We start from the raw sequence: 24300 nt of genomic DNA on the forward strand, positions 1-24300 counted from the left end.
AGTTGGTAATAACTGGTCCCACAACATCCCCGGTATCCCTCTCCAAATCAAAGACAGTCGCTGTTTTGCCATCCCTAGGTGCTCCCCTATCGGGTGTTGCCGGGCTCGCTTATGCGCCCAACGCACATAAGAGTGCCTGATAATCCAGGCGAACGACATCCTCTGACCACGATCTGCACGCATGAAGCAAGAGAAAAGAGAAAAGACGTGAAGCGGGGAAATGTTGATGATGGGGGCTACCCCCTATCCGTAAAGTAACCCGGCGGCCTCACATATGACCTAAACCTCCCTGAACGCCATCTACCAATTGCCATGACCTCGCTATCTTGCAAACCTAAGCCGGCTGCTGCTGTTGCCGCCCCTATGCGGAAGGAGTGTGGCGAATAGCCCGCCTTGCTCATACCCAGGGATTTTAACGCCAAATGCAATACCCGAGCAAACTGGTATCTCGTAAGAGGTAACCCAGACGAATATACCAACAGTGGGCCTCCACATGTTGAACACCGAATCTGCAAGTATGATAACATGCAGTGGACAGGGCAAGTGGGCTCTCCATACCATTCATGGAGGGTGATACTCGCTCCTGCTCCCAGTTGGTCTGTTTTGGACCTACGGATGCGAAGGGTCAATTTTCCCCTTTCTAGCCTTGTATCCTCGAATTGCAGGCACGAAGTCAACGGCCCGTGCTTAGACTGAGCTGCTAGCTCACTAACTCTCAAGGCCACATAAAAGGCCAGGGAGAAAGCACATTTGAATAAAATTGATTCCGCCTCATTGCAACAAACGTCTGCCAGGCATTCAAGTATGTTCCTAAGGATCTGGATGGTAATGGGCTTCCTGCTGTCCCTTCCGGGGGGCACTCCCTGCCCAACCCAACATAACTCTTTTAACGGGAAACAGTGCGGAGCAACTGGGGAACCCATGGAGCCTGGAGAAAAAGGAAATTCCCGCTAAGCAATTCGCTACCTCTGCTCTGGACTTTTCTTGTCTCTTGCAAAGCATCACGTATTCCAACAGTGTGGACACAGGTAATGGTCACTCTACTTCTTCCAGGGACTCCTTCCCCACGAATCTCAGTATCTCCTGAAGCGCCAGGAGGTAGCTCTTCCGAGTGTTCACGAACAATGACCCCAAAATCATGTTCCAAAGTTCGGAGGGCCAAGTAGCCACACCGCCTCGGGTATGGGAGTCGGGGAACGGTCTGCCATCAGTGCTAGGCTGTGAAATGTCGTGAACTGTAAGCGGGAGAGAGAGTCAGCAATGTTATTGAGCCTACCTGGGATGTGGGCCGCTCGAAATGTGATATTGAAGCGCAGGCACGTGAGCACCAAATGCCGGATGAGGGCATTTGATTCAAAAATGCGTGCGGACAGTGCATTAATCACCTGCACTGCAGCCATGTTGTCGGATCTAAACACAATGTGAGACCCGACAAGTGACTCTCCCCAGATGAAAAGGGCAACCACAATCGGTGGCCACCGTTCGGCGCACCAAGCTCCCTGGAAATAAATCCCGAATCTAGCACTCCCCGCCGCATCAGTGAATAGTTCTAGCTCACTATTCTGCCTAGGGGGGTCCTGCCAAAAGGCCACTCCATTAAAATCGCTTAGAAAGGTCTCCCACACAAGCAGGTCACTCTTGATTGCACTGGAAACCTCTATAAGGTGGTGTTTTTTACGAACCCCCGCTGTAGCCAGTGATAACCTGCGCAAAAAGGCCCTGCCCATCGGGATTACCCTTGAAGCGAAGGAAAGCAATCCGATCAATGACTGGAACTGCCTCAAGATGGCTTTCTTAAGGCAGCGCATTTCCGAGATTGTCTCCCTGAGCCTAAAGACTTTATCCGCAGGCAACCTGGACTGCTGTGCCCGAGCATCCAGCTCAATCCCGAGGAAGGTAATTGTGGTAGCTGGACCTTCCATTTTTTCCCACGCTAAAAGGACGCCGAAATGCGTGGCTACCTCCTGAGCGATGGCCAAAGCAGTCAGCGCTGTCCCTTCCTGCCAAGAGGAAATCATCAAGGTAGTGCACCACCCGCCTTCTACTCGCCTGCTGTTCAATCACCCAATGCAAGAAGGAACTGAATTCGAACAATGCACAGGAAATCGAACAGCCCATTGGTATGCAGCGGTCAAAATAATACTGCCCCTTGAAATGAAAACCCAGTAAATGGAAGGACTCTGGGTGCACCGGCAGGAGGCGGAATGCTGACTCTATGTCTACCTTAGCCATGTGCATGCAGGGCTCCGCCTCTTTGATCAGCTGGATTGCAGAGTCAAAAGAGGAGTACGATACCGCACACAAATGAGGGTCAATTTGGTGATTAATTGAATTACCTGGCGGGAAAGACAGGTTGTGTATCAGCCGGAAATGAACCCGTTCTTTCTTGGGAACCATACCCAGGGGGGATACTAAATTTGGAAAAGGTGGAACGGGCCCGCTATCCTACCTAGAGCTAATTCAGCTTGAACTTTTTTCCCTGCTTTCTCCTCATGCATCGCCAGTGATTGTGCATTGCTAGGAGGGGGTCTGGCGTTTGAGGGGGTATAAATTGAATAGGGATCCGAAAGCCATGCTTGAAACCCTTATAAATTCGCTCCGCCTCAGCTTTGTAAGGATAGCGATCCAGCCATGGGCGCATTGCCTCAACGCGGACCGGGGTTAGGGCCCTTGAAGTCAAGCGAGCGTCCCCCTTGCTGCTGTTAAGACTGTCTTTGGTCCCTGTAGGAGCGGCACTGAGTGGCGGGGTGAGAGCCAAAACCACATGTGGAGCAAGTGTGCCTGAACTTGCAACTTTTCCACGTGCAGTGACCAGCGTTGAACTCCCTGCACGTGTCCCGCCTCCCCGAACCCTGAAATGAACCTCTATCTTTTTGGTATGGGCCTCTCTCCCTCGAATAACTGTAAGATGGCCCCCGCGCTCTCTGCCCATGAGGATTTCTGTAGGGTCATCTCATCTAACCACAGGTCAATCAATCTGTGCTGCCAAGAGACGGTGGGGTTATGGGCCATGCTTTTGCGAAAACGAATGTCATAATTCAACCAAGCCCAACCTCCCCTCCTCTGCGCTATCACGATGGTGTCCATGTACCTTATGAGAAAGGGAGAATGTTCAGGCTCGCGTTCCACAATCACGGACATAAAAATGTGGAAAGCCCTGGTCCAATTCTGTATGTTCTTGGCCACTTTGGGTCTCTTTTCTTTTGCCTCAATTGATCCCCCTTTTTCAGGCTCCACTTCCTTATCAGTAATAAGAAGCAAAAAAATATCAATATACTCCCGCTTCAATATTTTTTCATTAATTGCAGCTGGCACATTGTGAGCTAAGGATGTAACCCCACATAAAACATCATTCGCCACCTGCCGCGCTAAATTTTGAATAGCCGCATTGGAAGGGGCTAAGAGAGGACTTACGTCTATTGGCGGCAGTGTATTGTGAACTAGGGCTGGCAGAGTGTTGACTGGTAATTGCATAAACGGATTAGCGGGTGAGGCTGATAGCAGGGAATGGCCTGATTGATCGGCACCCTCTCTGACTCAGTAACCGCTTGCCCACTAAGCTCAGGCACAGTTAACGGATTAGTACCACAGACTAGCGCAGCCAAATCACTTTGCCCCACATTCCTTTTTCTTTTAAGGGAACGGAAAAGAGAGCATAGCGACTTGGCTAACACCCTCTCGGTGTCACTGCAATCCGATGACGATAAAGTGTTGCAATTCTGGGGCTTTCCTCATCCCGTGTCATGTGAAGTAGCCTCAATGCTAGCAGCCGTAGAAGCTGTAGCCACTGCTCCGGGGGCCGTCAAAGCATCCCCGGATTCTAAGGCTGGCGCGGGAATCCCAGCTTCATCCTGGGGCCCCTCCATAACTTTTTTGGGGCCCACTAGGCACTTTTTTTGTGGTTTGGCACTCCCTTTGCGTGACGCCGCCGACAGACCCCGGTGGGGCAGAGGAGATCGCTGTGAAATCCTGCCGTAGCCCGTCTCTCTCGGGCTACGGCAGGGAGAGGGAAACTCCGACATGCACTGCCGTATCCACTCCGTGCCCTGCGCGGCAGCGTGCTCCTTAATCTCCAACAGCAACTAATCTATGTCACTTAAAGCTGGGACTGCACAAAAGGAAGTAGTTGCTGCGGTATGGGATGCTGACGCTGCCGAATTGGATGCTGTTGCTGCGGTATGGGATGCGGACGCTGCCAAAGTGGATGCTGAGGTTGCAGGATGGGACGCTGCCGCTGCCGAAAAGGAAGCTGGTGCTTTGGTGGATCCCACTTGCTTTGTGTGTCTGCACTTCCCTGCGTTCTTCCTGTTCGCTCTTGGCTTTATGGTCCTGCTCATAACTTCAATCTGTCTCACCGCTGAATCATTTGCCCCGAGGGGGGACTGGTGATGCGCTGCGGACCCTGCTGCGGCTGTTGACCACTGACTTGCTGATGCCATTCTCCACTGGCAATTACTGCATTGCAAAGTCACAATTAATGATAAGCAGACTTTAAAACTTTGATTTTGTTTATTAGTTATAATGGCCGCTGACCATTAAGCCCTATCCCCACTGGCTATCGCTTTGTTATCTCAGCACCGCATGTGCTGCCATCCAATATGGCCATGCCGACCCCAAACATGGCTGCTGCCATGTGCTGACCCCCAAAAATGGCCGCTGCCATGTGCTGACCCCCAAAATGGCCGCTGCCATGCCGCACACAGGCCGCTGGCCCTTTAGACACAGAATTTGCCAGCACAGCTGGCTTCGGGTATACCGTAAGGGGAGTTGTACAGGCCCCTCGCATGGACGCCGTCCATGGACTTCCTCACCCACTATTGTCTCTGTTATCATGAATATAAATGCGGTGCCATTTAATAGATATCAAGCTAAGGGCCCTGTACCACACATAATTCAGGATAGATGGCTTAAAGGGACTGCTGGCCCTTTAAACACAACTAATAAGAACAGGATTCATCACACCGCAGAGTCTATATAACAATGGAAAAGACAGTAGACAAAATTTATATATATATATATATATATATATAATTTTTTTTTTGAGACCGTTAATAAGGCATCGAAAGGCCGCTGGCCCCTTGGACATAAAAGGATGCCGTCCGCTGGCCCATAAACATAGCATAGCATAGCTTAAATTTCAACACGGGGACGCTTGCTACTTTATATCTGGACAGATTAAATAAATGTAAAGAAATAGCTTCTGCGATACTGCATCGGTTGTTGAGAGAGAGCATGGCATAAAGCAGTATGTAGAAGGCATCTCTGCTTCCTAGCCATTTTAAAGTAAAGCAAGCCTACAAGACCAGTGCTCTAACCACTGAGCTACCAAGCCTGCTACTTCCAGCCAAGTGCTCAATGGCGTTTCATTAAATAAAGCAACAAGTAAGTGATGAACAGCCCTGCACTCCATGTCCTTTCAATAACAGGTAAGGCAGAAGCATGTGCTCATAAAATATATATATTAACAGGTAAAGTGTAGCCATGTGCTCCATGGCATTTCACTAAATATATAACAGTTAAAGTATAGCCAGCCATGTGCACTAAGGCGTTTCCTTAAATAAAATAACATGCAAGGCAGAGGCAGCCATGCACTCAAAACCTTTTCATTAAATAAAGTATCGGTAAGGCAGAGCCTGCTCCATGCGGGCGGGGGGGGTGAGCCCACCTTCCCGACCTTAACAGAACAGAAATTGCCATTAATATTCTCAACATTTTGCCTATAAGCCACAAAATTTTGTACTTTACCCCAACGATGTAATCGAAGAAATCGTTCCTGCTCCTTTAACTGATCTACTCCTTTTACAGCACAGCCCTGCTGGGCAAGGCAAAGTGAAAGCGAAACTGTTACAGCACAGCCGTGCTAAGAGGTAAAGTTGCTTTGATCCTGGGGGTGAGCTACGATGATGAAGCTGCTCTGATCCGTTAGCAAAGGGATCCTAAGGCTGGCACGGGAAGAGTTTGCAGCCAGCAGGTCAGTGTCTGCTTGCCCCTCTGCCTTCCTCTCCGATTTCTTTTTTTTTTTTTTTCACCGTTTTGCAGTGACGGACTACTTGCAGTTTGTGTTTTTGTATGTGTGGGAGGACGGACTCACGTGCAGAAGACGGTGTGCATACTTTGCGACTTCTGCCTGGCTCAGACTGCTGGGAAAAGGGCTGTGAAAGATTTCATCGTCCGCTCTTTACTTTCAAGTAAACGCTAATCGTTTCTGGTTGTTGACACTGTGCTTGTTTTATTATTCTTGTTTCCCAATAATGGACTTGACTGGATTAGTGGCAAAGTGGTTGGCTATATATTAGTTACAGACTATAGTCAACTAGCAGAGTGTGAAATAACCCCGGCCTTGTGATTTATGTCAGATTTGCTGTTGGACACCTGTGTAAATTGGTCGAAGTAAAAAGTAGTTAAGTCATTAGTGGATAGAGACTTTAAGCTAAGCAAGGAAGGGAGAGTGGGGACAGGCCTTGTGGCTATTTGGGGTCAGATCTACATAGACAGGATTATGCATCCTTATTTTCATAAACTTGGAAAAGTGCTGGGGCATAGAAATCTTGTTCAGATTATCATCTTTAGCTACTAGTCAAGTAACCCCCCCCCCCCAAAAAAAAAATAAATAAATTCCTAAACTTTAATGAGATCTTCTGCTTGGGGGCACTTCTTTAGGCATTTATATAGCACTCTTCAGGAGTATGCAATCTAGGAAAAGTGGAATAAAAAGCTTGGTGTACAAAGGCTTTTTGCTCCTATGTGTCTCCACCCAGGTCTAATGGAGCCTACTTTCCATGCTGCATCTATAGTCTGCATGTATGAATGGATCTGAAAAAAATATATGCCTATAAGAATCCTCATGTCCCACCTGACAGATCCAGAAAATTTGATGTGGACAGAATGTAGGCTGGGATGCTTAGTAAACCTGGCTCAAAATGAGTGGGTGAAGGATACAAAAATGTATTATTTGGATTTATTTTCTGTCTCTTTGAATAGGAAATTCACCCAAAGCAGTTTACAGCATATTAGAAAAACAGAATATAAAGATTTCATTTGTAGCTTTCACAATAAAGTGTATAATAATTTATGAATAGCAGCAACCATGTTGCAGCTTGTAATAAAAAGTATATCTTAGGGACCTTTAAATAGATCAACACACTGATTGTACCAACAACACAACAGAAATACTAGTGACTAAAAGCATAAATAATATCATAGCAAAACGGTTTAAGCAGCATATTTAAAGCATTGAGGTATTTGCAGACAGTTTCCTGTGGTCAATTTAGTATCTTAGTGTTCCCAATTGGGCATTAAAAACTTGACAGAAGAGCCAGGCTTTTATTTGCTTCCTCAAGTGACTAGGATCTTTTCACTGCATGCAGTATTTGCAGCAGAAGACTTCCAAGTCATCAACCTCATTGAAGTAGCACACATGCTGAAACTAGCTGATGTGCTTCTGAATTGTATAGTACTAGTTTATATCTCTATGCATTCTAATGTGGGAAAAATAATGTACAAACTTTACTTAACTTTGCATTTTAGTGGTATATGAACCTCCTATAGGGCCTTTTGAATTTCAGGCACATTCTACCCTTCAGATACTGAAGTAATGCAGTTTTTAAAGGTATAGAATACTATAAAGTGGTCTGTATGTTTATAGAACTTAAAGTTACAGTACTGTTTCAACTTTGAAATTTCATTTGTATGAAAGTAATTCTTTTAATAAATCAGCGGTTTGGATTATGTTGGGTAAACAGTGGCGTGCCTCAGGGATTTTGACCGGTACTTTTTAATATATTTATAAATGATCTGGGAAGGGCAACAATGAGTGAAGTGATTCAATTTGCAGAGGCACAAAATTATTCTGAGTTGTTAAATCACAAGCGCATAGTGAAAAATTGCACAAGGACCTTGCAATAATATGGGCATCCAGTACCTCACTCATCCATCACCGCCTTTCACATTCCAAAAATTCACAGACACATTGCTTTGGGTAAACAAGGCCGCAGCTTTATTAGATTGAAGGCCCGAGCCATACAAACAAATTAACCCCCCCCCTTTCTTCAGCTTCCACACCCCTTTCTATCCGCCGCTCCCCCCGGCAGGATAGCCTCTTCCAGCCAACCGGCTCGCCATTCCAGCACTCCCCCACCGGATTCAAACTCCCGCCGCCTGCCTGCAAGGAGCCAACCCGGGTGGACTCCCGCCGCCCACCTGCAAGGAGTCCGGCTGGATCTCTCCCGCCGCTTTCCAGCACGGAGCCCTTCACAGACAACAGCCCCCAGTTGTCAACCCCCATCCACCTTAGCTGAAACCCTATTTAATCATTAACGCAACACATAACTATTATGACTCGGGCCAACCACCCAGCAACCACCCCCAGCTGCGACAACACCCCCCAACCATTAACAGAATACACACGATAAGCACATGGGCGGGTGGGAGGGAATCGCGAACCGCTGCCTGCCATCGCGCTGCCCGAAGCCCTTCTGCCTTCTCCACGACCCGGATGACCCCCCTCTTCCTACCCGTGCCGACTGCCAGCCAATCAGAGCCGCCGTTGCATAGCAACGCGCCCTTACCACCAATCCCTGCTCTCTCTCTCCCACGCTTCTTTCCTGCTTCTCCCCCCCCCCCTTTCCTTGCCCTTCCGCTGACCTAGCCGCGCTCCCGACGCTACCCCCCCCCCCCCCGCTTACTCCCCCGGGGTCACCCGATTCCCGAATGGGCCTGGGCCCACATTATCCAGCCCCAAGCGGACACTAGGTCCGCTTGGGCGCCAGACTAGGCATTTAAATGGCAGATGAAATTTAATATGGGCAAGTGCAAAGTAATGCACGTAGGGAAAAGTATCCACTTTATAATTGCATGTTGTTAGTTTCCATATTAGGAGTTATCCAGAAAAAGATCTGGGTGGCATAGTGGACGATAATTTGAAATCCTTTGCTCAGTGTGTGGTGATTGTTGAAAAAGTAAACAGTGTTAGGAATTATTCGGAAGGGAATGGAGAATAAAACAGTGAATGTCATAATGCCTCTATTGCTCCATGGTGAGGCTAGACCTGGAGTACTGTGTGCAGTTCTGGTTGTTGCATCTCGAAAAGATATAATTGCACTGGAAATAGTTTAGAGAATGGCCACCAAAATGATAAAGGGGATGGATCGCCCCCCTATAAGAAAAAGCTTAAGAGGTTTGTAAGGAATTGGTTTACATTTTGGGGAAGGGGAGGAGCCTTTTCCAAAAGGATGGGCTCCCTCTTAACCAGAGCGGAGCTAGGCTGCTGGCACTAATCTTTATAAAGGAGATAGCACAGCTTTTAAACTAGATGAAAGGGGAAATCCAACAGTCATGAGAACTTAAGATATGTCATACTGGGTCAGATCAAGGGTCCTTCAAGCCCAATATCCTGTTTTAAACAGTGGCCAATCCAAGGCACAAGTACCTGGCAAGTATCCAGACATTCAGTAGATCCCATGCTACTAATGCCGTCATGAATCAGTGGCTGCTCCCTATTGACTAGTAGCAGTTTATGGACTTCTCCAGGAACTTACCCAAACCGTTTTAAAACCCAGCTGCACTAGCTGCCTTAACTACATCCCCTAGCAATAAATTCCAATGCTTAATTGTATGTTGAGTGAAAAAGAATTTTCTCTGATTTGTTTTGAATGTGCTACTTGCTAACCTCATAGACTACCCATTAGTCCTTGTATTATCCGAAAGAATAAATAACCGTTTCACATTTACCCATTCAAGTCCTTTCATGATTTTATAGACTGATCATATCTCCCAACAGTATTATCTTCTACAAACTGAACAGCTGAGAAACACATCTTTTGGAATGATAAATCTTTGAAGAGTACGAAGAGAAAAAGGAAAATAGGGCATCTCAGTTGAGAGGTTGCAATAAATACCAAAGTGGACCATGTGCTTTAAGTAAAGATCAGAAAGATTTTGAAATGCCTGTATAAAAATGCTAGAAGTCTAAAAGTTAAGATGGGAGAGTTAAGAGTGTAGAGGTAGACATAATTGGCATATCAGAAACCTGGTGGAAGGAGGATAATCAATGGGACACTGTGATACCAAAAAGAAGTCGAGAAGGTTGAAAGGAAACACAAGAGAAATTCTGATACTTAAGGCATTTACAGGGAAATTTAAGAATGAAAAAAGTTCCCATCTCTAATACCCTAGGCCTCAATGCAAGAAATTGCTTTCTCCGCTTCTGAATTTGTCTGTCAGGCAAGGTCCAGACATACCTGAACTTTGAAAGGTTTCTAATTGTTGGCGGAATAATTTCAAAACCTAGTCTCAGTCCGACTCCAAAAGAAATGTAACAATAAGAATAGCTGCAATAGCCAAGTCACACTCCATGGACTCAAGGACTGCAATGAGGGTCAAATTGACTGGTTTAATCTTTTTTTAAAGGGTGGTAGATAATAAACCCTTGAAGCCAGGGGTAAAGTTTGCTTAGGTATTTTCAGACTATCCATTAAATATTTCTTCCAAATATCTTTGGGGGAAGCATAAGGATGGCAATCGTTTGTCCTTCCTTCTACCTTTTTTAATGTGAGGAATACATCTGTACTGTGCTTCTAAGATGGTATTTTTAAACAATGTCCACACCTGTTTTACACTCTTAACCTTTATAGCTGCACCTTTTATTTTTTTCTATTTTTCTCATTTTAGCAAAGTCTCTTTTTTGGAAGTTTAGTGCTAGAGTTGTAGATTTTACATATTGTCCACCTTCCAGTCATTAATTAAAATTTTGATCATGTATCACTATTGCCAAGTGGCACCACCATCGTTACCTCTCGCACCAAATTCTGCATTCCACTAAGAAGTAGATCTAACATGGCTCCTCTTTTGTTGGTTCCTGAACCACTTGCTCCATGAAGCAGTCATTTATTCCATCCTGGAATTTTATCTCTCTAGATGTCCTAATGTCAATTTTGGGGTAACTGAAATCTCCCATTATTACTCTTCTGCCAAATCTGTTAGCTTCCCTAATTTCTCTTAGCATTTCATTGTCTGTGCAATCATTTTGGCCAGGTAGACAGCAGTATACCCCTATCACTATGTTCTTCCCCCACACATGTGGGATTTTTACCCATAAAGATTCTACTGTGCATTTAATCTCCTGAAATTTATTTATTTTTATTTTATTTTTAATTTTTATATACTGATGTTCTTGTATGAAATACAAATCACTCTGGTTTACATAAAACAGTGAAATGCCCAAAAAAAGGGGGGGGTGGGCTTTACATAGAACAATAGAACAAGGTACAAACTGAACATAGTATAGTATAATTGCAAGAAACGTTTGAACTCAGAATCATAGTACAGTTAAAAAAAAGTCATAATAAGATAAACTCAATCATGGGCTACCTCATTGAGTTATCATAGCATCTAGGCAGCATTAAGTGTCTGGGAAGGCTTTGCGGAAGAGCCAGGTTTTTAGCTTTTTTTTGAACTCCTGATGACTTGGTTCATATATTTATCTTGTTGAAATATATTTATCTTGTTGAACTCTGTGCCATCCCAAACATAAAGTGCCGCCCCCCCCCCCCCTCACAAAGGTGATCTATCCTAACATTGCAATATAATTTTGTTCACTGGTATTAGCACTATCCCACTGATTATCCTCCTCCTTCCACCAGGTCTCTGAGATGCCAATTATATCTACCTCCTCATTCAGTGCTATACACTCTTAACTCTTCCATCTTACTTCTTAGACTTCTGGAATTGGCATTCCGACATTTCAAAGTGTGTTTTTTTGTTTGTATTAACAAGTTGCTTATCAGTTGAGAAGGATAAGTTTGAATCTTTTTAACTCTGGCAGTTCTTTACCTATAGGCACAGGGACTACATTTTGCTTTTATTGGAACCTCTGTTGGGATACCCTAATTCTCCTGTTTCATTAGTATCCTAATTCTCCTGTTTCATTAGTATTAGCTACCCCCTTACATGTCCACTCTGGATCCTTAGGAACTTGGGAGCCCGTTAGGAAAAAAGAATAAAGGTCTTCAAGACTGCACTCTCTTCATCCCTCTTACGTTTGCTGTTCTTTCACTAGGAAGAGGAAGCTGGGTCTGCTTAGCAGTAGGCAGTGGCTCTGTAGAGGTGGCACATTAGCAGCTGTGCGTGTTATTTGGTGCTGCTTGGTATCTATTATTTGGGTGTGGGAGAGCCACAAGTGAATGTGCTTATTCACCCTGGTGGAGAGGAAGCTTAACTCTCATGGCTGGGCTGTTTTCCTGGTTGTTTTGGGGACATTTCAGACGTGTATGTATAATTGAGCAATATATATGTGCGTACAATTCTCAGTAGTACAATATTGCTATAGGATTGATCAAGAAAAGGTCTGCAGTTCAGTGACTAACCCAGTAGCAATAATGAGAAGGCTCAACTCTCTGTTAAGACACAATAAAATAACATAGTAATGTGGCAGAAAAAGACCAAATGGTACATCCAATCTGCCTAGCAAGTTTCTTATAGTAATAATTGCTCCATGCAGGTTACCCCAAGCCTTATATTAAGAGTAGTAGTAATCTTATCAAAACCAAGCAACTGTCAAACCCATACCAAAATTACCGCTAGCAACATTTTTACTGAGATAGATAGAAAATTAAATTTAGTTAGTGCTTGGTGAGAGCTAGGATTTTATTTTACGAGTCTCTGTTTTTCTTTGTATACAGTGCTGGAGAGAAAGAGGTGTGAACTAATAAGGCTGCAAGCAGAGTGTTTACACCTTGTGACCTTGGGCAAGTCACTTTACCTTCCTTTGCCTCAAGTACAAACTTAGATTGTGAGCCCTCTGGGGACAGAGAAATACCTACAGTACCTGAATGTAATCTGCTTTGAAGTGCCGAAAAGCGGAATATAAAAATCAAATAGGTCAATAAATGCTGCCTAAGCAACCGGCCATACCCTACAAGCTGTGCTTGCAAATTCTGACTCCATTCCAGCCCTGGTTTTGTGCTGTGAATAAAAACTGTGACTTTCATTACAATCTGTGCTCAAGTCTTCTTGTATTGTGCCACTGCTCCCCATAGCAAAACAATGGGATCTGGAGACTGTGATCATCCTGCATATACCCAGTTAAGTTTGGGGCAGCCCAAAAGAACTACAAAGCCTTGAAGGCTGCAACTTTTGATTTTTCTGTAGCCTAGATTGCTGAGCCTTAACCTGAGGTGTTGAGGTGGTCTCTTATTCATAAGAATCTCCAGGGAGAAGCAGCAAAGTTTTTACTGGACTGGTTCTGGGAAAACTCAGAAGAGGATCCCATGATTTTCCTGGAAGCATTGTTCCAAAAATCTTTGTTGCCAGAGACCTCACCCAAACCTGTTCATACTGCAACTCATAGGAAGGAATTGGCACCCATTACAAGGGGCATCCAGACTGTTGCCTTTCCCCAGTCTACCCACATATTTTAGGTGAGCCGAAGGCCAAAAACATGGTGGGGAAATGCTTAGAAAAAGCAATCTTTCAGCCCTTTTGCATGGATAAGCCTCTTGAATAATAGTTATGAAGGCCTTTTAAGGAAGCTAATTCTCGAAACATTTGTCTTTTTAAAGGGCGAGTTCAAGCCTTTAACATTTTAAGGACACGAATCTAATAACAGATGTTTTTTTAATAAGTTAAAGCCTCAGTAGCTATAATCAGCCTCAAGCCATTGCTTCTAAGCTGCTGTTCAATAAGTAATCCACCCTTTCCGTTCCCACCCACCTGCCAATTTTCCACCTTTATATAAGCCCAGTAGCAAATTATTGCAAAAAATATCCCAATATCCTCCTCCCTCCACATCCTTTCAATCATGACCTTCAAGTTGTTATGAATCATAACTATTTTTGTATCCAGTATCATATACCACACTGAAAGAATGCCTGGCCTATAGGCCATACACACAGACTGAGCTGCTGGAGCAGACAGTTTGTTTATTTATTAAAAGTACTTATATTCTGTACAAATACAACACTTCCATGGCAGATTACAAAGTTTCAAAACAGACTTGTATAATATATAAAAGATAAAAGTACAAAAAGAAATAGACATTACATTAAAATACATCAGTTAACAGATATATATTGAAGTCCATAGTTGTAGCTGAAGCGGTGGACTATCTACTGTGCTAACGGTTCGGTTTGAACACTAAAATGGTCAACTATGTACCTGTCTGCACTTCATTCTTAAAGGTCTTAATGCAACTTAAAGCACACAAGTACTCCGGAAGGCGATTCCATAGATGGGGAGGCAGTCACCAATCTGCAGTTGTCCGTGTATAATTAGCTCCGCATCTTATGGCGAGCCATGCAGGTTTTGGGCCTGGGACCTCGAGTAAGTCTCTGTTCACTGAGCATAGTTGTCTGATGGGTTTGTAGATCTGTAGGGTCGAGCTAAGCCATAAAGATGAATCAGAATTCATCGGTTTGAAAATGTTTGCTGCCTTTTAGATTGGACCCTTTAAATGATGGGAAGCCAGTGTAAGGTTACTGGAATAAGAGCGATGTGTTCGTATACTCTCCTGCCAGTGAGTGTCCTTGCAGCTGTGTCTGTGCAATCTGCAGTTGTCCGTGTATAACTAGCGGGGGGGCCTAGATTCAACAAGTTGAAGTAATCTAAACTGCTTAGAATAAGGGACTGAGGGACAGAACGGAAGTCTTCTTGCTCAGGTAGAGGTGTTAACCTCTTTAGAAGACATAGTTTATAAAATGATGATTTTGCTACTGATGCAATTTGAGGTTTCATGGATTCTTCAGACACCAAACATTTTTTTTTAATATGCACGTACACTGTTTAATTGGTAACTAGCAAACCAGGCTAAGAGGCATAGATACCTGTAAGGTTTTTTTTTTTTTTTAATTGAAACAGGACAGCTCAACATCCTACTGTATGATGGAAAGGACCATTGTTGCTCCAGAGAATGGTGCAAACAATTTGCCCCTTGCTGCTTCAACATATTATTTTAACTTAACACAATAGCCTTGGATCAGCAGCTGTGGCTTAGTTGGTAAACAGGAGACCCTGGGATTTATATTTCAGCAGTGCCTTCCTTTACACGACACAGGGAAATACACTGCCTCACTAAGCCACAAATTAATCTCCACTGAGTTATGAGCTAACGGAGTATTCTGTCAAAAGCTTCTTAAAAGGGTTCAAAACTAACCTGAAGTGGAGTCTTGACACAAAAAAGCAGGCAGCCTGGCCCAGCAGTTAACGAGCTTAATTAACTCCAGCTGCATAGCAAGGCTAAAAGCTTGGCAGTTTCAGGGAATGCCTCAAATGGGCTGCCTACCCACACTCTCTGTATAGTCTTTGAAATTGCAGTTCTAGCAACCCTTAAAGACAGAGTACACAATTTGCAGCCGTGCAGTGTTACAGAGGCAGTTCCCACTTGATCATTTTTTTGTTAAGGTGGATTATACATGGAAGTTGAGATTGCTGTGGCAGGGGAGCCAAGCAGATGCCCACTCTGGAAGATTTTATTTTGTCTGCCTGAAGGACAGAGTATCTCAAATGGAAAATCATAGCTTAATCCCTCAAGTTAGGGATGAACATTTGTGAGCAGAATCCTTCTTCCCCTTGTAGGGAGGCTGGGAGCCGGCCCCACCATGAGATCTGAGGAAGGTTTGCCTCCTCCAGAGGCCTGGGGAGTCTATAAGAATCTCTGGCAGGAAACCGGTGCCCAGGTTTTATAATATTGATGCACAAAACATATCTAGCTATGCGGCACCTACATATTCTAGGGTCTCTGGTTCCCTAAGCCATAACTTTTGATCCCTGGGGACAGTAGCCAAAGGACCAAATGAAAATCCAGAGCCCCTCTTTAAGGGAATTCAAGATCCCACCAGGCCCAGGGATGGATTTAGGATTCTGCCGCCCCCTAGGCACCTTGAGATGACTACCTCCATCACTATTACCTCCCCCCCACCCCCTCCTGAAATGCCTGCACGGAGTTCTGCCTTAGGTAAAATGATGCTCGGGGCCCAGGAACACATTATGATCTGGGTACCCCAGGACTTCCTGGAGGAAGAGAAGGAGTGGGCATCACATGATGATTCTGCCATAATATGCCTATCCCAGAAAGAAGAACCATCAGCCTTCATTGTCAGTGAGCTGGACTCTCTAGGGATGTCACTTAATCCCAGTAAAAAACACAGTGGAAAGGGGTCCTTCACTCTAGGGAACTAGAAGGCCACTAAGGATATTCCCCTCATATAGCACCCTTAGTGGTATGGTCCTTATGGAATTGGATACCCTGAAAGGGGGCAAAAGGGGGGGGGGAGTGTTAAGCAGGGCTAACTCCTGCTGCAGAAGGAAAGGAATAGCTTTTTCAGAATTTTCCAAGCTGATGCTTTGTCTTGGCAATTATGTTTAAAACTGCCATTCTGGTAGAAGAGGTTTCGGCATTAAAGAACCTCAAGTCAAAAAATTAGAGGCAACCCTTGAACGGACCTTTTTGACAATTGCAGTGGTTCCTCAAGCCTCTGCTTGTGAAGACTATGTGGTCCAAACCGCTCGGCATTAGGTTCAGCAGTTCCCAGACGGCCCAGAATCTGCCTGCATGGAATCAATTAGCAGTCTTGGCTTGACCATAGGTGCAACCTGGTGAAGTTGTCTTGCAAGCCTCTGACTTCAGGGGTCCCCACAAGAAAGGGGTCTTGGCACCTACTCAATTGCCACTCACAACTCAACGTATTGAGTAGGTGCCAAGACCCCTTTCTTGTGGGGACCCCTGAAGTCAGAGGCTTTTATGTTGGAAGCGGATGATGTCAATGCAGGGGACACCGCTGAAGTTCACGCCCTTGCTGGTACATACTTCGGAGCGCGCACCCTACGTCATCAGGAACATGGCGGATCCACAGCGTTGAGCCGGCCTGGGGACGCCGGGGAGAAGCAGCATGGAGATGCCACGGCATCAAGCCGTCCATCAGGCATGGAGAGAGTCACCACAAAGGTAGAGAGGGTGGAGCAAGGGCTAAAGCAGGCACGAACGCAACAATATGTTAAAGAGGGCATAGAGTTAAACAGGATAAAGGTTCTACAGTAAACAAAATGCACTGTAGAATCTTTATGGATAGAAATTCCATGAGACAAGGGGACTAGAATAAAAGTGGGGGTGTTCTACAGTCCACTTGCTCAGAACAAATAGACAGATAGTGAATTGCTAACAGAAATTAGTGAGCTAACAAAAATAGTCACACAATAGTAATGGATGATTTCACTTACCTCAGCATTGACAGGGTAAATGTCACATCAGGACATGCTGAGATGGTAAAGTTTCTAGATGAAATAAATGACTGCTTTATGGAGAAGTCAGTACAAAAACCAATAAGCGGGGGAACTATTTTAGACCTAATCCTTAGTGGAATACATCATTTGGTGAAAAAAGTAATGGTGTTAGGGTTACTTGGCAATAGTGATCATAACGATCAAAATTTGACTTGATAACTGGAGCGAGGACACTAAGGAAATCTACTGCGATAGCTTTTAACTTTCAAAGGAAGATTATGAGAAAATGAGAAAAATGGTTAGGAAAACCTGAGAAGAGTCGCTACAAAAGTAATGAGCTAAAGTCAGGCATAGATGTTTAAAAATACAATCCTGGAAGCCCAGAGCAGATATATTCCATGCTTTAAAAAAGGTGCAAAGAAGACCAAGCGACTGCCGGCATGGTTTAAAGGTGAGGTGAGAGGCTATTCTAGCCAAAAGAACATCTTTCAAAAAATGGAAAATGAATCCAAAAGAGAGAAAACAGCAAAAGCACAGGCAAATTAGATGTAAAGCAATGATAATGAAGATAAAAAAAAAAAGAAACTTTCTGTGGAAGCAAAAACTCATAATAAAACCTGTTTCAGATACATTCTAAGTAAAATGCATGCGAGGGAGTCACGTGGACCATTAGATGATCGAGGAGTAAAAGGGGGTGCTAAGGGAGGACACAATCATAGCAGAGAGATTGAATGAATTCTTTGTTTTGGTCTTTACTGAGGAAGATGTAAGGCAGATACCAGTGTCAGAAGTGATATTTAAAGGTGATGATTCAGAGGAAATGAAACAAATCTTAGTGAAACTAGAAGATTCACAAACTAAAAAAGTAGCAAATCACCTGAACCAGATGGTATACATCTCAGAGTTCTGAAAGAACTGAAAATGAAATTACAAACCTACTGGTGGTAATCTATAAACTTTCATTAAAATCAGCTACGGTACCTGAAGATTGGAGGGTGGCCAATGTAATGCCGGTTTCTAAAAAGGCTTCCAGGAGTGATCTGGGAAACTACAGATAGGTGAGTCTGATGTCAGTACTGGGAAAAATGGTTGAGAGTATTCTAAAGAACAAAATTTCTGAACAAATAGATAGACATTGTCCAGTTAAGCTAAGTCAACATGGATTTAGCCAAGGGAAGTCTTGTCTCACCAATTTGCTACATTTTTTTTTGATGGATGGAATAAAAGTGGATAATGGTGAAGCTGTTATATATGACTTTTCAGAAATCATTTGACAAAATATTTCCATGAGAAATTCTTGAGGAAATTAAAATGTCATGGGATAGGAGGCAATGTTCTGTTGTGGATTGAGAACTGGTTATAAGATAGAAAATAGAGAGTAAGGCTAAATGATCAATTTTCTCAAAGGAGAAGGTGAATAGTGGATAGCCCTAGGACCACTTTTTTTTTCTTTTTAACATATTCATGAATGACCTGGATATGGGAACAATGTGTGAGGTGATCAAATTTGCTGATAATACAAAATTATGCAAATTTGATAAATCACAAAAGGATTGTGAGAAATGCAAGAGGACATTTAGTGTGGATAAGTGCAAAATGATGCATATAAGGAAGAGCAACCCAAATTATAGCTACATAATGAAACGTTCCACTTTGGAAGTCACCATCCAGGAAAAGGATTTAGGTCTCATCATGGATAATATGTTGAAATCCTCTGCTCAGTGTTCAGCAGTAGCCAAGAAAGCAAATAGAAGGCTAGAAATTGTTAGGAAAGGAATGGAGAATAAAACAGAGGATATCATAATGCCTCTGTATCGCTCCATTGTGCGACTGTACCTTAAGTATTGTGTGCAGTTCTGGTCACCGCATCTCAAAACAAACATAGCAGTATTCAGAGTGGTAAGGAGATGGAATGATTCCCCTAAAAGAGGTTAGGGCTTTTCAGCTTGGAGAAGAGACGGCTGAGGAGAGATATGATAGAGGTCTATAAAATGAATGGAGTGGAACGAGTAAACATAAATCACTTGTTTACTCTTTCAAAAAGTACAAAGTCTAAGGGACATTCAATGAAGTTACTAGGTGATACATTTAAGACAAATAGGAGATAATATTTTTTTACTCAATGCATAATTAAACTCTGAAATTCATTGCTGGAGGATGTGGGTAAAAGTTATTAGACAAGTTCCTGGAAGAACAGTCTTATATTCTTATATGCAAAATATATTTTATTAATAAGCTGATAAACATTTCAGATATATTTTCTGCAAACAAAACACTGTTTATATTAGGCAAACTTGCTATTCTAGTATTCCTTTTTTGGAGCACAATTGTGTATTTACCCTTCTCTTAGCCTGACTTATCAATGTCTTATATTTAACTTGCCAACATTTATGCATTATCCTATTTTCTTCTGTTGGATCCTTCTTCCAATTTTTGAATGAAGATCTTTTGGCTAAAATAGCTTCTTTCACCTCCCCTTTTAACCATGCTGGTAATCGTTTTGCCTTCTTTCCACTTTTCTTAATGTTTGGAATACATCTGGATTGTGCTTCTAGGATGGTATTTTTTTAACAATGACCACGCCTCTTGCACACTTTTTACTTTTGTAGCTGCTCCTTTCAGTTTTTTCTAACAATTTTTCTCATTTTATCAAGCCTGACAACTCCCCTCGATATTTGTTTGACCTTATTATATGACATCTACAAGTATAAGATATAAGTATTTTCACCGTGTTTCCAAAATTTTCTACAAAATATTTTTTAGACAGCAAATGATTAAAAGATCGGACGATCTCATATTGAAAATAAAGTGAGGTGCGTTGTCAGGCTTGATGATGCGGCAAAAACAAAGTTAACGCTAAGCATTGATAAAAGGAGCCATTCTGGAGTTGTTTGAAGTTGTGAGTGGCAATTGATATAATATCAATATTGAATGGTTTCCTGCTGTGAATTGTCTGTTATCTAAGTGGAAATCATATTGTGCTCTTTTTTCTTCTTTGGGATAAGACACGATGAACCCTCATTTGCAGCTATCTAGGCTTTTCCCACACACCAGGGTTCCCTCTGGAACACTACAATCTAGGGATGTGAATTGTTTTTGAACGAATAAAATTATCGTCAGATAATTTTAAAATTGTCCAAAATCGTTAGAGTGCATGATACAATACAAATGCCCCCGATTTATCGTCAGGGGCATTTGTATTGTATCGTTAAATAGGGCGCGGGAAAACCGGCACACCAAAAAAACCCCTAAAACCCACCCCGAACCTTTAAAACAAATCCCCCACCCTCCCGAACCCCCCCAAAATGTTTTAAATTACCTGGGGTCCAGTGGGGGGGGTCCCGGCGCGATCTCCCTCTCTCTGGCCACGGCTGCGTTAAGAGAAATGGCGCCGGTGGCCCTTTGCCCTTATCATGTGACAGGGCAAAGGTAGCGCCGGTGCCATTTTGGTTCCTGGCTCCCAACGTCACGCGTGCAGGAGATCGCCCCCGGACCCCCGCTGGACCCCCAGGGACTTTTGGCCAGCTTGGGGGGGCCTCCTGACCCTCACAACGCTTGTCAAAAGTCCAGCGGGGGTCCGGGGGCGATCTCCTGCACGCATGACGTCGGGAGCCAGGAACCAAAATGGCGCCGGCGCTACCTTTGCCCTGTCACATGATAAGGGCAAAGGGCCACCGGCGCCATTTCTCTTAACGCAGCCGTGGCCAGAGAGAGGGAGATCGCGCCGGGACCCCCCCACTGGACCCCAGGTAATTTAAAACATTTTGGGGGGGTTCGGGAGGGTGGGGGATTTGTTTTAAAGGTTCGGGGTGGGTTTTAGGGTTTTTTTGGTGTGCCGGTTTTCCCGCCTTCCCCCGATTTACGATTTTTAACGATTTAAAAAAAAAACAAAAAACAAACAAACCACGACGATCAGATTTCCCTCCCCCCCCCCCAACCAAAATCGATCGTTAAGACGATCGATCACACGATTCACACCCCTACTGCAATCCCCGCTCCCCACTGCCCCCACACTCCTTCCCAGGTGCTGGGAATGCTGTTTCCACAGCATTTTTTCCCTGCCTGGCTTGGGGACTGAAAGATCTGAGCCAGGAGTCAAATCCAGGTCCTCTTCATAGCAGTGCACAGCGCCACCACTGAGCTGCCCCAGAAACAGAATTTTTTTTATTTAAAAAGCAGTTAGTGTTTCTTAAAAAATCTGTTCCTCTAATGTAGGTTCACTTTAGAACTGAAACATGCTCTTGGTTATGAAGTATAGTTGATTATGAAAGGGAAGAGTTGTAATCTGTCTTAAAAATTTACTAAATGCATAGGTGAGCTATTTCTTTCTTTCTTTCTTTTTTTTCCTTGCATATTAAATGGTATAGTAGGCTTGCATGGGAAATTTATGAGCATCTTGAATTGGTAATACTTCTTAGCAAGAAATGGTGACCACAAATCTGGAGGATTTCTCCAGCTCTTAAAAGATGCTAATCTCAGTAGAATAGTAAGTTTCTATATTTAATGTCTGTGACCAGTCTTTATAGCCTTCCTAGTAACAGAAGTTGAAAGGCATACAGAAGATTCACTATTGAAATCCAAATATCTGTTCTTAGAAACCTGATGTTCCACCTTGAAAAGTAATATCCACCTAGACTTCTGTTAATGGCTGTTGCAGGAAGGTGGTGTTCCAGGATTCATATGTAATTTCTCCTTTTTTTATCACAGAGCAATTTTTTTTTGGTTTTGTCTTTGATCTGAGCTTAAGAAATATGTTTCAGTGCTGTCATTGGGATCAAAATTTTGTTTCTGTTAAGCGGGCATGTCATTAAAAACTACATGTTCCCTGTGTTTCCGAGCTAAACATATGGATAATAAAATGACATCTGAAACAGTTTCTGTAATGGATTTCAAGGAAAACCTGGTTAAAGAATTTTCCTGTACTTTCTCAGCTATCTTAGAAGAGTGTTTAAGTAAATTTAGTCTCTTCTGAATGGAGTTGAGGCATACCCATAAAATTACATATCGAACACTGCATTGGAGCCCAGGAAATAGCTTTGGAACAACAAATGGATCAAGTTACTGCTTTTAAGAAAAAAATGTCTATTCTTGATCGAATTGAAGACTAAGAGAACTGGAGCAGACGAAATAAATGGATAATAAGGCTTCCAGAGAGTGTTAAAAATTTGGAGGAATTGCTGCAGACTGTTAAAATATGGCTGCCAGACACGTTGGACTGCTCACTTGTGATGGAGCCTGTGCTGGCAGAGAGGCCACATCATTGACCCTGTGAGAGATGCGACATCTCAACCAAGGCCAGTTGTGGCACATCCTATTTTTTTTTTTTGCTAAGGCAAAATTGTTGATGGTCTACAGAAAACAAAAATATGATAGAGTATGAAGATAACAAGTTGCTTCTGTTTAATGATTATTCCCTTAAAGTATTGGCAAACTGAAAACCCTTAGCTCCCAGCTTCAGGGAGCTTCAGTGCAGAGTGATAACATTTTCAGTTGGGTTCCTGTTTGAAGGTATTTCAAAATGGAAAAAGCTACTACTTGTCTACAATAGCACAAGTGGCTGATTTTGATGAAGGCATTGTGTGTCTGAACAGAGCTATGATTGGTCTTGATGATTTTCTCCCTTTTTATTTTCACTATTGGATCGGTTTTGTTGAAATCATCTGCATGCGAGAAACCTTATGACTGTTCCTTTGGAAGGCTTTGATTTTAATGCCTCATAGTAATAGATCCTTCAGGCGGCAACTATTTTGGATATGACGCTGGCCATATGAAGCTGCAACTCACTGTATTTTCTGATCTCTAGACAACTTGCCCATGCAGTGATTCTGTAGAGAGCATATTTCCATTTGAACAATTTGCTGGGAACGATGGCAGTAGGAGGTTTGTTTGCAATGGCAGGGCATGAGTGTGACTTCGGGAGGCTCTACAATATATTTGGGGCCCCTGACTGCATATGTAGCTGGAAAGCAATGTGGTTCCCACTTTGTGAGCAGTCCTGTTGCAGACCATATTTCTTCTTTTGGAATATCTGCTGAAGCACTGCAATTTTGCAGCTTTTTCAGTGGCAGTTGGTTTATGACAAGCTTTTGTTTTATATCCCGTATATTGGGTGGAAGACTACTTTGGCTTTGCCTATTTGGACTATTAAGAACTCCCACCTAGTTTAGCAACTAAGAGTTGTTGGAGTCATTTCAGTTGTGGGGTTTTTTTTTGGTTTTTTTTTAAGCATGGAAATATCTGCTGTTTTTCATGATCTATTATGAGTGTTTTCCCCTCTGAATGAGGTGTGGGTTTTTTTTTCAGTTTTTCTTTTTGGCTGAGCTTTAGTTTCTTTTGTGATATGCAGACATTTTTGGAGCATGACCCTTAGGGTGCATTTTCCCATTGAAGAGAAGAAGAAGCAATGATGAGGAAGATGCAAGCCGTTGGAGCAATAAGACTGTTTTTTATGTATAGTGGATTTGGGGTATGAATGTGAGTATGATTGGGAATGTTGGATTCTACAAGACTGGATTACTGACATGGCTGTGCTTTTGCTTTGTTACAGCTTTCACTTGGATGTCTGAGCTGGTGGGCATACTAGCTTTCTTCTTATGTTTTACCAGATATGGTTTATAATTTCTCAGTTTTTCTATGGCTATTTGGCCCTTAAGTCTATTAAAAGTTTTAGATTGGACTCAATTGAAAACAAGACTTGCATGTTTGTGGATGATATGTTGCTATTCTTGTGTGATCTGCAACACTCTATCCCAGAAGTATTGAAGTTATTTGCTCGTTTTGGTAGTTTTGTAGGCTTAGAGAATAATTACTCCAAATCTGAGGCCTTGCCAGTTGGTAACTATTAAAAATAGTTGGGAGAATGGGGGGCACCAAGATGGCACATGCAAATTTTCTCGCTCCATGGGATTTCCTGAAACCTGCCTTATTACCTTAAATTTTGATTTTCTTGGATCTGAGAATGCCACATACACAAAGAATCTCTCACCTCAACGCTGGTTTTGGATTCCAGACAACCCTGGATTGAGACGTTGTTTGCGGGACCCATACAGGCAATACCGATGGGAGGAGCTGCAGGAAGCTACGACAAGG

The 24300-nt window shown here is 43.3% G+C and overlaps 1 protein-coding gene across 1 annotated transcript in view; it reads left to right on the forward strand.

Annotated features, from left to right (window-relative positions):
* The first annotated feature begins 5849 nt into the window (after nt 1–5849).
* Nucleotides 5850–24300, forward strand: part of CPQ (carboxypeptidase Q) — an 885139-nt gene continuing 866688 nt past the window's right edge. Inside the window, exon 1 of the mRNA XM_029591758.1 lies at nt 5850–5971. The gene's annotated coding sequence lies outside the window, so the exon portion shown is untranslated. The remainder of the gene's footprint in view (nt 5972–24300) is intronic.

The sequence above is a fragment of the Rhinatrema bivittatum genome, chromosome 2, assembly GCF_901001135.1.
Source record: "Rhinatrema bivittatum chromosome 2, aRhiBiv1.1, whole genome shotgun sequence".
Taxonomy (NCBI): Eukaryota; Metazoa; Chordata; class Amphibia; order Gymnophiona; family Rhinatrematidae; genus Rhinatrema; species Rhinatrema bivittatum.